Genomic DNA, 12,992 nt, shown 5'->3' on the forward strand with positions numbered 1-12,992 from the left:
GTGACCCAGAGAAGAAACATGACCTACATAGCACGTCAATGTCTGCTAGGCAAAAAAAACCTCATTAAGCTGTTCATTAGAAAATGGCAAGCACTTGTCAATTCACGACTGATGTAAATTTAATTCACTGTAACTGAATTTTCTTACACAGAAAACCTCTAAGAGATGACCAGGATATTTGTGCAGTATAAGTAGGAGGATCCAGATTCACAAAATGAAAAAAAATATATATATGAACCCCTGCCCCCAATCCAACACCATCCCTAGCTCATTGGCACTCTCCTTCCACTCAGCTGTGCAGCAGCCACAGGTTGACACCTCGCCTGGCTTGGTTTGCACAGGTAGAGTCATGCAAGCGCATCTAGGCTGCAAAGCTGGAACAAGGAGTTCTTTGCGCTGCCCTAGGCACTTGTTCCCATCCCCATGCAGAGTATGTCTCCGTATCACACCTGCCTGGGACTAGATCTGAGTTTAAAATGAACACAATAAAACTGAATAAATTTGGCAGTGAACAGGCTGGGATGAGGAACTAGAGAGCTTTCTGCTGCAGTGCTGCTGAGCCTCCCGTCCTAACCTTGCAGTCTCAGCATGCTGTGGAAGGACACCCTGACATCTGTGGCTTGCTTTCTTTTCCATTTTAGAGCCCAATTCCACTGTCTTTTAATCCCGCTCATTTTCCATTCCAGTCTCTTCCTTCTTCTATTTCCCCATGGGGTGCCCAAGCGCACCTATGGGCACTGGTGGTCAGGTGGCACTAAGAGGTCTCCAGGCATACTGGCCACATCCACGCCGGGCACATCCAAGCTGCTGATTCACCACACTGCTGTGAAAATGCCACTGGCACTTTCTTGTCTCTGTGCCTCTGCTGATACACAGCATTTCTACTTCTCGCTTCGGTTCCTGGTTTCACTTTCATCCAAATGACTTTTCCCCTCTAATAACACCACCCAGAATTTCACCAGGGGTGACTCAGTCCCAGTTAGTTCCCTCTCTGTGCAGCGCAGGAGGGGTCAGGTATTTGCTCTTACAGGCTGAGATGACACCAACTGCAGCACGTTTCTGACTGTGTGGGGTCCCCCAGGGCTTCACAGGCTTCACATCAGTGGCCTTGGAGATCTGGCTGGAGACGTCTAGGCTGGCCTTTCTGCAGCATGTTGGACTCCCCTGCTTTTGCCTGCTTTCCATAGCTCCAGCCTGCATCCAGCCTGTTTGCCTGCATCTTTGCCTTCTCCCCTGCCCTCCTCACCTCGGGAGGCTCCCACCTCCCCTAACCTTACACCATGCCTAGACTCCGGCCATTTCTCCACAGCAGTGGCCTGGCTTTCTCCTCTGTAGTCCACAGCTCTTGTAATACGCTTTTCTCTGAGCAGGCTTCTCATACTACCCAAAGATTTTACGATTCTGCCAAGGTTCTTTCCTTGACACCAGAATGCCTCACAGTGTCTGGTGACATTAGTCGGAAGGCACAGAGATGGACCTAATCAGCATGTGCCTACAAAAACACCTGAGTAAGAGAGGTTTTACATTTATTAGGTTTGTTTAGTGACTTTTTAAAAGAAAAGTGTGTGCTTTTCTGGGTGGGGATAAAGTTGGTAAAGCAATGCAATAAATAATGTGTATTAAATGTAGAGTGTGTGAAATACAAACATTTTGTTTAATGGCTGGGACTCGGAGGATTTTTAATGGCTTCCTACCCCAGAGCTGGAGCTGTTGTTATATATATAGTATCAGCACTGGAAAAAAAAATTATGGAACCACATTTTATAACTGAATGGGAAGTAAGGGGTTTTTTCTTGCCTTGGGAGAATTTGCAAACTTTATGTTGAGGTTTTCTTGGACTTTCCAGTGAGGTCACTCATGGTGGAAGGCAAGGGACAAAAGCATAAAAGCTGGGATAAAAATAAATAAACTGAGGGAAGTAACCTCTGAAAACAAAGAGAGCTACAAAGAGATACAGACTTGAAAAATAAAACAATTATTCACTGATACTAGAGCTGGACTGGTTTCATTTATTTATGTTTTAAACTTGGTCAGAATTTTAAAACAAGGTCCTTGGGATTGTTCTTAGCTTGTGTCATCACTTCAAGGTAGTATTTTAAAAATGTGTTCATGACCAAAAAATGCCCACTAACTGCAGGGGATTTCCAGTGCATTTCAAGCCAGTGGTGCAGAAGGGTTGTAAGAAGGTAGCTTCACCCGCAAAACCCACAATCCATTTACCACTGAAATCTCTTTCTGAAATCTCTCAAAACATACATGTTGACTGTCACTGTTTTGCTCCAACAGATCAAAAGCTTGGACATGGTGTATTCATTCTGAAATACACAAGAAAAAGCCCTACAGACCAAAACGCATTTAGGATCCCTCCTCCACCATTTGGCAAATAACCCAAAGATATGAGCGAATAGCCTTCCCCCATCAATTCGCTGCTTCTGGAGAGTTTGTGATCAGAAAAAATCAATTTTACAAGTCCTTCTTGAGTAATGATTCAGATCTTGTTGGTAAGAAGACCACTGGGCTGTGCCTGGCTCTTCCCCTCCCGGCACTGAAAAATAACTCAATTATTCATTCTGTTTGCAGAATGCCGGAGTTGTGCAGGTATCTCACGGGGTTGTAGTACTTGTGCTGTGATATAGCAATTTTTTACACATGCATGGAAAGGCTGAAAAATGGCACAGGAATTCAGTCTGACCCCTCTCACTAATGGCCCACACCACGGTCCCTGCTCTGCACCCGTCCTCCAGCAGGGCCATGATGTGCAGCATGGGCCATCCACTCCATGTGTGGGGTTTAGGAGGGCGGGCAGCACCCAGAGACCCTTCCTGGAGCCCCCCACCAAAACCCTGCTGCAGGCAGAGAACAAGAGGAAAAATATTGCATCAGTTTGGCACTTCCAAGTTTTCAAAGACTTCTCCAGCATTTAGTAAGGAGACAATTTTAAACAGAGTACTATTTCTCAAACTCAGAATTTGTTATGAAGGATACCGTGGGTTTTGAAAAAACATGAAGACCTACAGGCTCCTATAAACAGAATTTACTGAATGAATGGGTGTTCTGTAACGAAAGCATGCCAGTAAGGATAAATGATGTCAATACTTGTGCTTACAGCTCAGATGGAAAGATAATATGCCCAGAAGGAATCAGAATTTATACTATCCAGTCATTATTATCCAGCCACATAAACATCACCTTGCTTGCACAGCCAGATACAGTCTGCTCAACACTGTTAACCTGTTGACATGTTAAAGAGGAACTATGGATTTCCCAGAAGCTCATATCACTTCCTTGACAACGATGCAAGGACTTAAATATATGCAACATACCCTGCTATCTCCCCCCTTCATCTGCAGACAAGATTGTGAAGGTTGAGCAGAGCCATTTTCTGCAACCAGCTTTGCTTTTGTTGGCAAAGGGTTCCTGTTCCAGGTGAGGAGAAATCATGCAGTAAGGAGGAGACTAAATGCCTTCTCTCAAAAAACTTTATCAGTTTATAAAAAGATGGCCAGGAACTTCCTCCCTGCCTGGCTATAATACAGCTTCCTTCAGCCTGCAAATTAAAATTGCCCTTTGGCTGCTCTGCTCTGTACACACTACAGTCCTTATTAAATAACATTTGACTGAAAAGGATCTGGAAAATCAAATAGAGTTTACAACTAGTTGATAGAGATAGAGGAAACTACATAAAGATAAGCGCTTTCATGTTTCAATAGCAACAAGAAGACCTATAAAAATAATCATCAGTATACAATGCAATTTCCTTGAAGTAGAAACCACTGGTCCTGTCTTCTACAAGCCTGGAACTTGTATCTCAATAAAAGTCGTACACAAACCACTTACTAACCACTGGCACCTTGCTCACGGTGGTTTCCAATGAAAGGAGTCCTCAGTCACTTGCAGTTTTCTCAAGTTCTTTTCACTATTAATATTTTCTGTAACTATGTTGGTTTAAGGGCCTCTAAGTCTGCCATTAGCAGACTTTAGACTGATTTTAGAAGCAGCTCTTAAATCTGTGTAAGTTTGTAAAAACCTTACCTTGCTGGATCCTTCAGACTGACATTTCCTGGGGTTTGGGGGAATGTGGTCAGGCTTTTTTTTTTCATAATTTGAGCAGAAATTTACTTCTGTTTAGGACCAAGTGAAAATCATATGTTTCCCATGAAGATTTTTGTTTGGGATTGAGGTGGGGATGATCTGGCACTGGAATGATGCAAGGCTCTCCAGTGGTTTTCATGCTGGATCTTGTGGGAACAGCGTATTGACATTTTCTGCATAGGTGAGCTCACCGTACCGGCAGTCTGGGTTTGGGAATTGGTTTTGCAAGGATGCTTGTGCGTCACTTCTATATGCAAACATTTATAAAACCAAACACTACTAGTGCTTTCTTTTAAAAGCCCTTGCAAATCTCTAACTTGAGTTAATTCATTTTAGAGCTAAAAGAAAACATAGTGTCTGCTGATCTAATATATACCAGCAAAAAATTTTCTGTCCTGTGTGCCTATAGAGTGAAAGTCCTAGACATGGAAATTATTCTAATTAAAGTATTTAAACCCTGCCCTAAAATACTTCATACGCTTTCCTTCCTCTTTAAAAAACACTACTTCTCTATTTCTGTTGTAGCAACACTAAATCTTGTAAATTACCCCAAATTCTGCAATAACTTGCCTTTTTTCACACTCCCTAACTCTTGGAGTTAGCAAGTATTTATGAAAATTTTGCTATTCTTTAAAAATAGCCTAGTGCTGATGGCTGCAAGATGTGTCTGCTGCTGTGAAGCCTCTGCGCCTTAAGCTGTCGGAGGCTGGAAAATAGCCTCATCATCCCCGTACTTGCACTAGGAAACTTTGTGGTCTCTAAGCTAATGTCAGGCAGTGGAGGGAGGCAGGCCTGACTCCTGCTTTCACAGCACCTCAGCACTGCCCAGGCTGATTTCTCATTTTGTGAATGCCACCACGTTTCCCCCATATTAGGGGTTGTCCTCTTTACATTCTGCTCAGGGATTTTCAGATGATTCATTATTCTCAGAAGGTGCAGGCATGCACCCAGGAATGATGGGCACAAGCCATGGAAGGAACAGAGGCAGCATGGAGTGTCCTCATCCAGGTCCTCTGACCCATGGTTAAGGACTTCGGTTGATTTTTGCAGAGCGACACACTCAGTCTGTCCATCACTGCTGCCCCATGCCTGGCAGTGTTTAAGGTCAGGGTGGATGTGGCTTTGAGCAATCTGGTTTGGTGGAAGATGTCCCTACCTGTGGCAGGAGGGCTGGAAGTAGATAATCTTGAAGGTCCCTTCCAACCCAAACCATTCTATGATGATTATGCCAGATGGGGCAGGAAGATGTCATGATCCAGTGAAAGAAACAGTGATGGGAAGGGAGGTTTAGGCTGGCTATTAGGAAGAATTCCTCCACTTAAATGCTTGTCAAGCACTGAAACAGGGAAGTGGTTGTGTCACCAAGACTTAAGGACATGTTTTAGTGGTGGACTTGGCAGTGTTAGGTTAAGAGTTGGACTTGATGATCTTAAACGTCTTTTCCAACCTAAATGATTTGATGATTCTATGATTTCTTCACACCGCTTCACTCTCACCTGGATATCATCCCCCCTTCCTGTCTCTTTGCCAAGTGATGGTGGTTTTTGAGGGCAGGAAAGCCTTTCCCGTTCGACTCTCGTATTTGGCCAGGGGTCTCTCTTGCCAGGGTGAGTTTGGGAGTGGTGCCAGCATGCTGACCCCAGCAATGGTGCTATCCTGTTCATGTTGTGGGAGGAGCAGTGTTATAGAAGAACTGGGTTTTATAGGGAAACTGGGCTGGTTGGTTCTCTTATGTTCCCTGGGAAGCCTGTCATAAGAGGAAAGGCTGAGAGAGCTGCGTGTGTTCAGCCTTGAGAAAAGCAGGCCCAGGGAGGACCTTATCACAGTGTTTCAGAATTTAAAGGGTGGCGAATTAAAAAATATAGAGACTCTATTTATACAAGGAATCACATGGAAAAGACGAGGGGTAATGGGCAAGTTACTCCTGGGGAGATTCCAACCAGACACAAGAGGAAAATTTTTCACATTCAGATCAATCAATCAGCCACTGGAATAATCTCCCCAGGAAAGTGGTGGATTCCCCAACGTTGGACACTTACGATTCAGCTGTACAGGGCACTGAGACATCTGTGCTTGCCAAGAAAGGTTGGACCAGATGATCCTCGAGGTCCCTTCCAACCTGCTATTCTATGATCCTATGATATGATTATGTTTTGCACTGTCTGGAGCGAGCGGGGCACCCAGCCACGGCGATGGGTAACCAGCTGCGGAAGCATCTGCCCACCCGCCCCGACCAGCCGGGCTCGGAACGCCACGGGGGCTTCCAGCGCTGCAGCACCGCTCCCAGCCGGGCCCTCGGGTCACCTCTGGTCCCCCCGGCCTAGCGGCGGAGCCCAGCTCCGAGTAGCGGCGGTCGGCAGGTGGCAGCGCTCCCTCTGCCTTTGCGACCGGCCCGCGCAGCTCCATCGCGGCCCTCCCGCCTCTGCCGCCCCTTCGGGGCCTGGTAGCGGGCTGTAGTGCCGGGGAGGAGGGATGGCTTGGGGCTGTGCTCCTCCGCGTTTGGTGAGCACAAGGCCAGGGCAGGGGCGGGAAACACCCAAAATACGCGGCTGGCCATACGGAGGAGTATTTAATGTGCTGTCTAAAGCGGGGCAGGAGAGGTAAGTGACATGTCTGATAGCATTCCTGGAGAAAGAGCCCCACACAAACCCACCCTCATTTTTATGAGCTGCGTTTGTATGGCAGGAGACAGGCGGTGTTGGCTAAAGAACACAGCAGCAGATAGGGATCTGGAGCGCAAGGTTTTACGTTGGTTTGATACATGACCTTGGGTGGGTTATTTGAGCTTTGTAAACAAAGACTGCTTGGCCGGTTCTGCATCACTTGGGGGTAGGTCTCTTCACTCCCTTCTTCTGCACTCTTTCTTTCCACAAAAGTTGCCATGGGGGCAGCATGAAAGTGCTTGCATGCCAAATAAAATAGGTGCTTTGTGGGAAGTACAAAAAGTCCTGTAATATACAGCTATGGAACAATTTGACCTCTCCTATGACAATTTATCATGGATTTTTTTTTTTTCTTTTCCCAGTCCAATGATATATGTCTTCATATGGATCTTGTTTATCCATATCTAAGCCCTCTTGGAAGCCTGATATCTGCTTGGCTTCAATGAAATCACGAGGCAGTGCGTGCCAGAGATAATGTGATATAAAAACTCCTTTCTGTTGTTCATTTTAACATTATCCTCGAAAGTGCAACTTTTCCGTTTCTTTGAGTTACACAGTTCCAGTGTTTCCCATTGCTTTTCTTTTACCTCTGTCTTTCCTGTCTTTCAGCTCCCACTATCTCTGCATCACTTCTTGTGAAAGATTGACCAGAGCTCAGCAAATTATTCTTGTCAGGTTAGACTTAGGACTTACATACATTTTCAAACACTTTTCCATTGACTTTAAGTGAGCTATGACTAACTGTAGTATGTGAGGTTTCAACCTGTAAATATCACCGCATTTTCATCAGTTTCAGGGCAAACTCCCAAACCCCTGGAAGTCAAAGGACATTCTGCCAGGAACACAGAGAAGTTTGTGTCAGGCTTTATGGGTGCAATTCCGCTCACAGCTAAATGCAGGTGTCCCAGTTTGTGAGGTGAAGCCCTGCCATGTCCATGCTGCAGAGTAAGAGCCAGATCTAAGAAGGACCGTAAGCACCATAAGCATGTCATGATACTGCAGTCACTATCGTACTGTGAAATGAGTATAGCCAGAACTGTAGCATGGGTAGGTTGACAGGCACCAAGTGAAACAAATATGTGACTTCATCCCTCTTTGCCACATACAGTGGAAGTTCAAGTCCCGCTGTCATCGTGCTCAGTGAAGAGTGTCAACACCTGCCCTTGGAGTGCTGGCATGACTCGCAGGTGCATGGTGATCGCTGCAGATGGTGGCTTGAAGGCTCAGCTCTGCGTAGCATGGAGGGGCAGCATCAATCAGCACTGGAAAATTGGCGCAGAAGATTTTTCTGACCTGGCGGGGTCCAGCCCAGCAATGTACTTGGTCTGGACAAGTGCAGGTGTCTAGACTTTGCGCTGTGCCTTTAGGAGTTCTGCGGGATATAATCTGGCATGTCTTTAAGGGGAGAAAATGACCAAGGCAAAGCTGTTCTACAGTTGAAGGATATGAGAGGAGACACTTTTATAACCATCAGAGTAATCCTAAACAAATCCTGAAACTTTAATGGGAGTCATTTTAGCATATTTCCTGTAATTTGTAATATTTATTTTGATATACATTCAGAAAGTTTGTGTAATATTTTTCATGCATGAGCTACTTTTGGCAAAATAGAGAGATCTTCACATGCGTACAAATTTGCTATTATGATTAGCCAAGCTTTAATAAATGATTTGTAATAGCAAATATTGGCCATGTGTTTGGAACAGGGATGTGCCAGGACCACATTACCCAGTACTCTGGCATGGAAATATCTACTTATTGCAGATGACCTGACCTCAGCTGGCCTTTGTGTGACTGCCGCAGAAATCGGTCTGACCTGTGGCCCTGCTTTCTGCCTGGAAAGCTTTTCCAGACTATACAAGATTGCAGCTTTAGGAACCAGATTCCTCACTTGTAGCTTGTCTTATACTCTGCATCTGTCATTTTCCTGTAGCTATGTAAGAGAATTGTGTTCTGGCTTTCAGTATCTTTTGCACAATGTGAAAAACACTGGCAAACAGAGACAAGAATTGATCTTGCTGTCAATCATGTAATAAAAGGGAAACTTTCATCAGAAAGAGTAATTCTGGATCTGAATCCAGCTTGTTATGTCTACTAGCAAGAGTGATTAATTTCTGCAATTAATTGAAAATGGTGCAAGAAAAGAAAAGAAAGCTGGAATTAGCTAAGAAACATTTAGAAATGGGAGTCCCTGTGCCTCCCTACCCATGAGAAAGCAGTGCCCTGTGTTACCTACATGAGTGAGAATTGGTTTAAGTGCATGCCTCCACAAATCTCAAACTTTTCAAGTGAAAATGAAACTGAAGTGGTTTTATTGACATATGAAGGAAAGCATTACAGAGCTTGATGTCCTCAGTATGCTGGGAGGCAGATAATGTCCCCTCCTCCCCACCCGTTGTCTGGGACTCCCAATTCTGTGTGCATCGCTGGATGCTCTTCACACAAGTGATGCTCTGCTGGCCACCGCTTGTCTCAGTGCTGCTTACCCAGCTCCCAGGCAGCCACAGACATCACTCATGTCACCTGTGTTCTTGATACACCAGCATCCTGACTGATTTTCTTGGACTGCAAAATGGAGAGGAACAGTGCAAAGCCCATCTGTAAGAAGCATCCGAGGTGAGCATCTCCAGAGAGGAGCCTTCAGCACTGGAGCGAGGGGAAACCCCGCGTCCTGGAGCCTCAGTTCTGAGCGGCGGGAGCCACTGAGGAGCTGGGAGGGAGCTGGACTGCTTGCTCCAGGCCCAAACTGTGCAGAGGCCGCCAGCGCCCACCATAGCGCCTACAGAAAAGGAGGAGGGTGTTAATGCAGGAAGCTGGGAACTAGTAACAAAAGAAAAGCAACAAAAGAAGGAAGAGGAGGATAAAAGCAAGGGGCTTCCTCCCAAATCAGACGTCCCGCATGACATCTTTGTCTCTAAACCGGAGAGACATCAATTTAATGGATGGACCACTCAGTGGATAAAGAACTGGCTGGATGGCCGCACATCGGTGTCCAATTGGAGACCAGTAATGAGTGGTGTCCCTCAGGGATCAGTGTTGGGACTGATCCTGTTCAACATCTTTGTCGGTGATGTGGACGGTGGGATTGAGTGCGCCCTCAGCAAGTTTGCCAACAATACCAAGATGTGTGGTTCGGTTGATATGCTGGAGGGAAGGGATGCCATCCAGAGGGACCTTGACACGCTTGAGAGGTGGGCCAGTGCCAACCTCATGAAGTTCAACCAAGCCAAGTGCAAGGTCCTACACCTGGGTCAGGGCAACCCTGGGCACAGCTACAGGTTGGGCGGAGAAGAGATTCAGATCAGCCCTATGGAGAACGACTTGGGGGAGGCTCCAATGGGGAGGCTTCTGCTGGTGAGTGCACACCTCCATGCCGACCCTGGCCCTGGCAGGGCTTTCTCCTTCAGGAGGTGTTTGAAACTTGGCTGGCTTGAATGAAAGGATTTTTGGTTTCTCTGGTTGCTGACCTGCAGAAGGTCTCCTTGGCCATCGCTGCTGAGCCCGGCGAGCGTGCTGCTGTGTTAGCCTGTGCCCACACAACCCCAGGCCATGGTCAGGGGCTCAGCGTGTGCCACAGCTGAGGATACTGGTGACGATGCTCAGTTTGCAAAAAACTGGAGGCATCAAACTACACCTGGGCTAAACCTTCTCTTTTAGGGCACATATAAGTACCAAGTAGACCAAATTGAGTTCAAATCGGAGTAGAAAGCATATCGGTTTCCAGGTGATTTTAAACCATGCTTAGCACATGGCATGACCCCAGCGTTGCCCTTTCAGGAGGCTGTGGCCTCTGGACGAAGGGTCTGGCAGGCAATCTCTGCTCCGGGACGTTACATTATTTTATAGCACCATCTAGTGGGTAGACAGTCCTACATGTCACCTTAGGAGCATGTTTTTCCTTTATTGCAGGTTTAAAAGAACGGTTAGTTACAAAAGCTTGCACTTGACCTCTACTCTTTTTTCCATTCCTTCCTTACCAGCATTGTTACATGAAACGATGTACTGATACACGAACAGGCAATCCGCCCCGTCCCCGCAGGCACAGGGCTGCTGAAAAGCACCAGAAGATCTCAGTTTATCATCAGCCCTTTGCAGGAACTTGACTGGACAGGCTCTGAAAGAAACTCAGCATTTTGTAAGCAAAAAATACATTTGACAAAGCTGCTACTGATCTAATTTTGCTGCCTGAGATACATGGGACAAGCCAGATGTAAGCAGATATGAAAAAAAAAAGAAAAAAAACCCATTAATTTTCTAGTATTTATAGCATGGCTGTCACACACTGCAAATGTGCCAGGATTTTCTTGGCCGTTGTTTCCCCCCTTGTTTTGAAACACGCAAATAGTAAACAGAGAACAGATAAGGCTCAGCCACAGCTGACAGGAATATGTGAAAAGAGGCGGCGAACAGCGGGATTGGCTGGAGCTCTGAGCACTGCTGTAACTGGAACTGGCTTTATAGGTTGTGTTCAAGTCAATCAATCTTTAAGCTAAGCTTTAACAGAGTTTTCACTGTCAGTATGTGTAGGAGAACCAGGCCAACAGGTACCTTTCAGCAAAAGCTCAGGCCTGATCCTGCTGTGCCTACTCCAAACATGGATGAAGATCAAACCTGTTAGTTTCCACCCAAGGGAGGGATGCAAATTTAGATGTCATCTCAAAACATAGAGGGGAAGAAAAATATGAGAGAGAACTGTGTCCTTGCTTAGCAGCTTTCCTCATAGCTCTAACCAAACGTGCTCCAGCGCCAAATGTTGGAGTTGCTGAAGCGTTACTCACTTTAGTAGACTTGTACCTTATTCACTTAGACTTGGAGCAGAATTTGGCCTCTGGATTTTAAAGATGTTTGAGAGAAGCCTGTCTTTTGCGTTTGTGAAGTTTTTTTCTGCAAAAAACTTGCATTTCTGTTAGAGCTGTATGTTATTATTACAGCAACTAACTGCCTTTTTTTTTTTTTTCATGTGGGTTCTTCCAGACCTCCTGGCATGCAACTTTTGTTGACTTCTGCGGAATTATTTCCAGTTCCTGCCAACCGAAAGAACTCACTCACTGTATGTAAACATATGTTATAAATTGCTTATGCAAGAACCAATTGCAGAATGATAGCAAACAGTCAGAAAAGGGCATTTGGCTGGATTTGGCATTGTGTTCATCTACCACCACTACACAGATGTTCCTCCAAATGTAGGTAGCATGCAGTCAGCCCCCTGTTTTCCCATCTGAGTCCCGGGGAGAAGGTTGTTAGAGACGTTTCCAGCAGGACAGAAATGATGGCACTCCTTGTGCAAGTGACTCCTGCTCTGGGGAAGCCCTCTGAGGGCTCTTGGAGGCAGCACAGCAAGGGCTTTCCGTGGCCAGGCTGTTTGCTTCTTCAGGTCTGCCCAGACCTCTGCTTGGAAATCCCAGGGTTTCATTTTTCTATACCTTATTTTGAGTTTCATCAGGCATAGTATATCCAGTCTCCGGGCTTCAGCTGAGTGGGTTCTGTGAGCAGAACGGCACCCAGTTTGCACAGTGCTGATGTGAACATCAACCTTAAATAAATAGTGCATGTGGCCAGTTAATCATCTTGCTGGCTTCAGGTGGAAATGTGCCAAGACCCTTCTGTAGTGGTGAGGCCATTACATTTGCACTTTATTTGCATCGGATGTTCAAATATTTCTGTATTCCAGTCAGTTTCCCACAACAGATCTTATAATTGTTATACATGTTTTGGATGGAGCTGAGCACAGAATATTTTTAGTTAATACATAAATTCACAGCAGTTTTAGAGCAATTGAATCAATTTGGGTCAAGTTTGATAAATCATTTTGACAAAAAGGGAGGAGAAGGCCTGGAAAGCATTTTGTTTAAAAATTATATTTTCATTTTGAAATCAGGCTATATTTAAAATGAACAAATAAAATCAGCCCCAAATACTTGTTTCCACTTACAGCTGAAAAAAACCTCAACCTGTTTTTCACCCAGTTCTACTGAAGAATTTGACAGGGTTTGGTGGCCTAATAGGCACGTCTCAATAGGAAAAGAAATACTTTTGGATTATTTGTGGTTGACCCTATAATGGCTTACCCCTCAGGACTGTCACAAAGAGTTTTGAAAGCAGGGGTCTTGTAATAGACATGGTACCTCTGAAGAAATTGCTATGTAGGTGACTGTCCATTCCAGATTACTTCCGAGGGCTGAGAAATCACTGCACCAAGAGGAAAACATCTGTAAGACAAGAGGCAGGATTCCTTGT

The sequence above is a fragment of the Strigops habroptila genome, chromosome 1, assembly GCF_004027225.2.
Source record: "Strigops habroptila isolate Jane chromosome 1, bStrHab1.2.pri, whole genome shotgun sequence".
Taxonomy (NCBI): Eukaryota; Metazoa; Chordata; class Aves; order Psittaciformes; family Psittacidae; genus Strigops; species Strigops habroptila.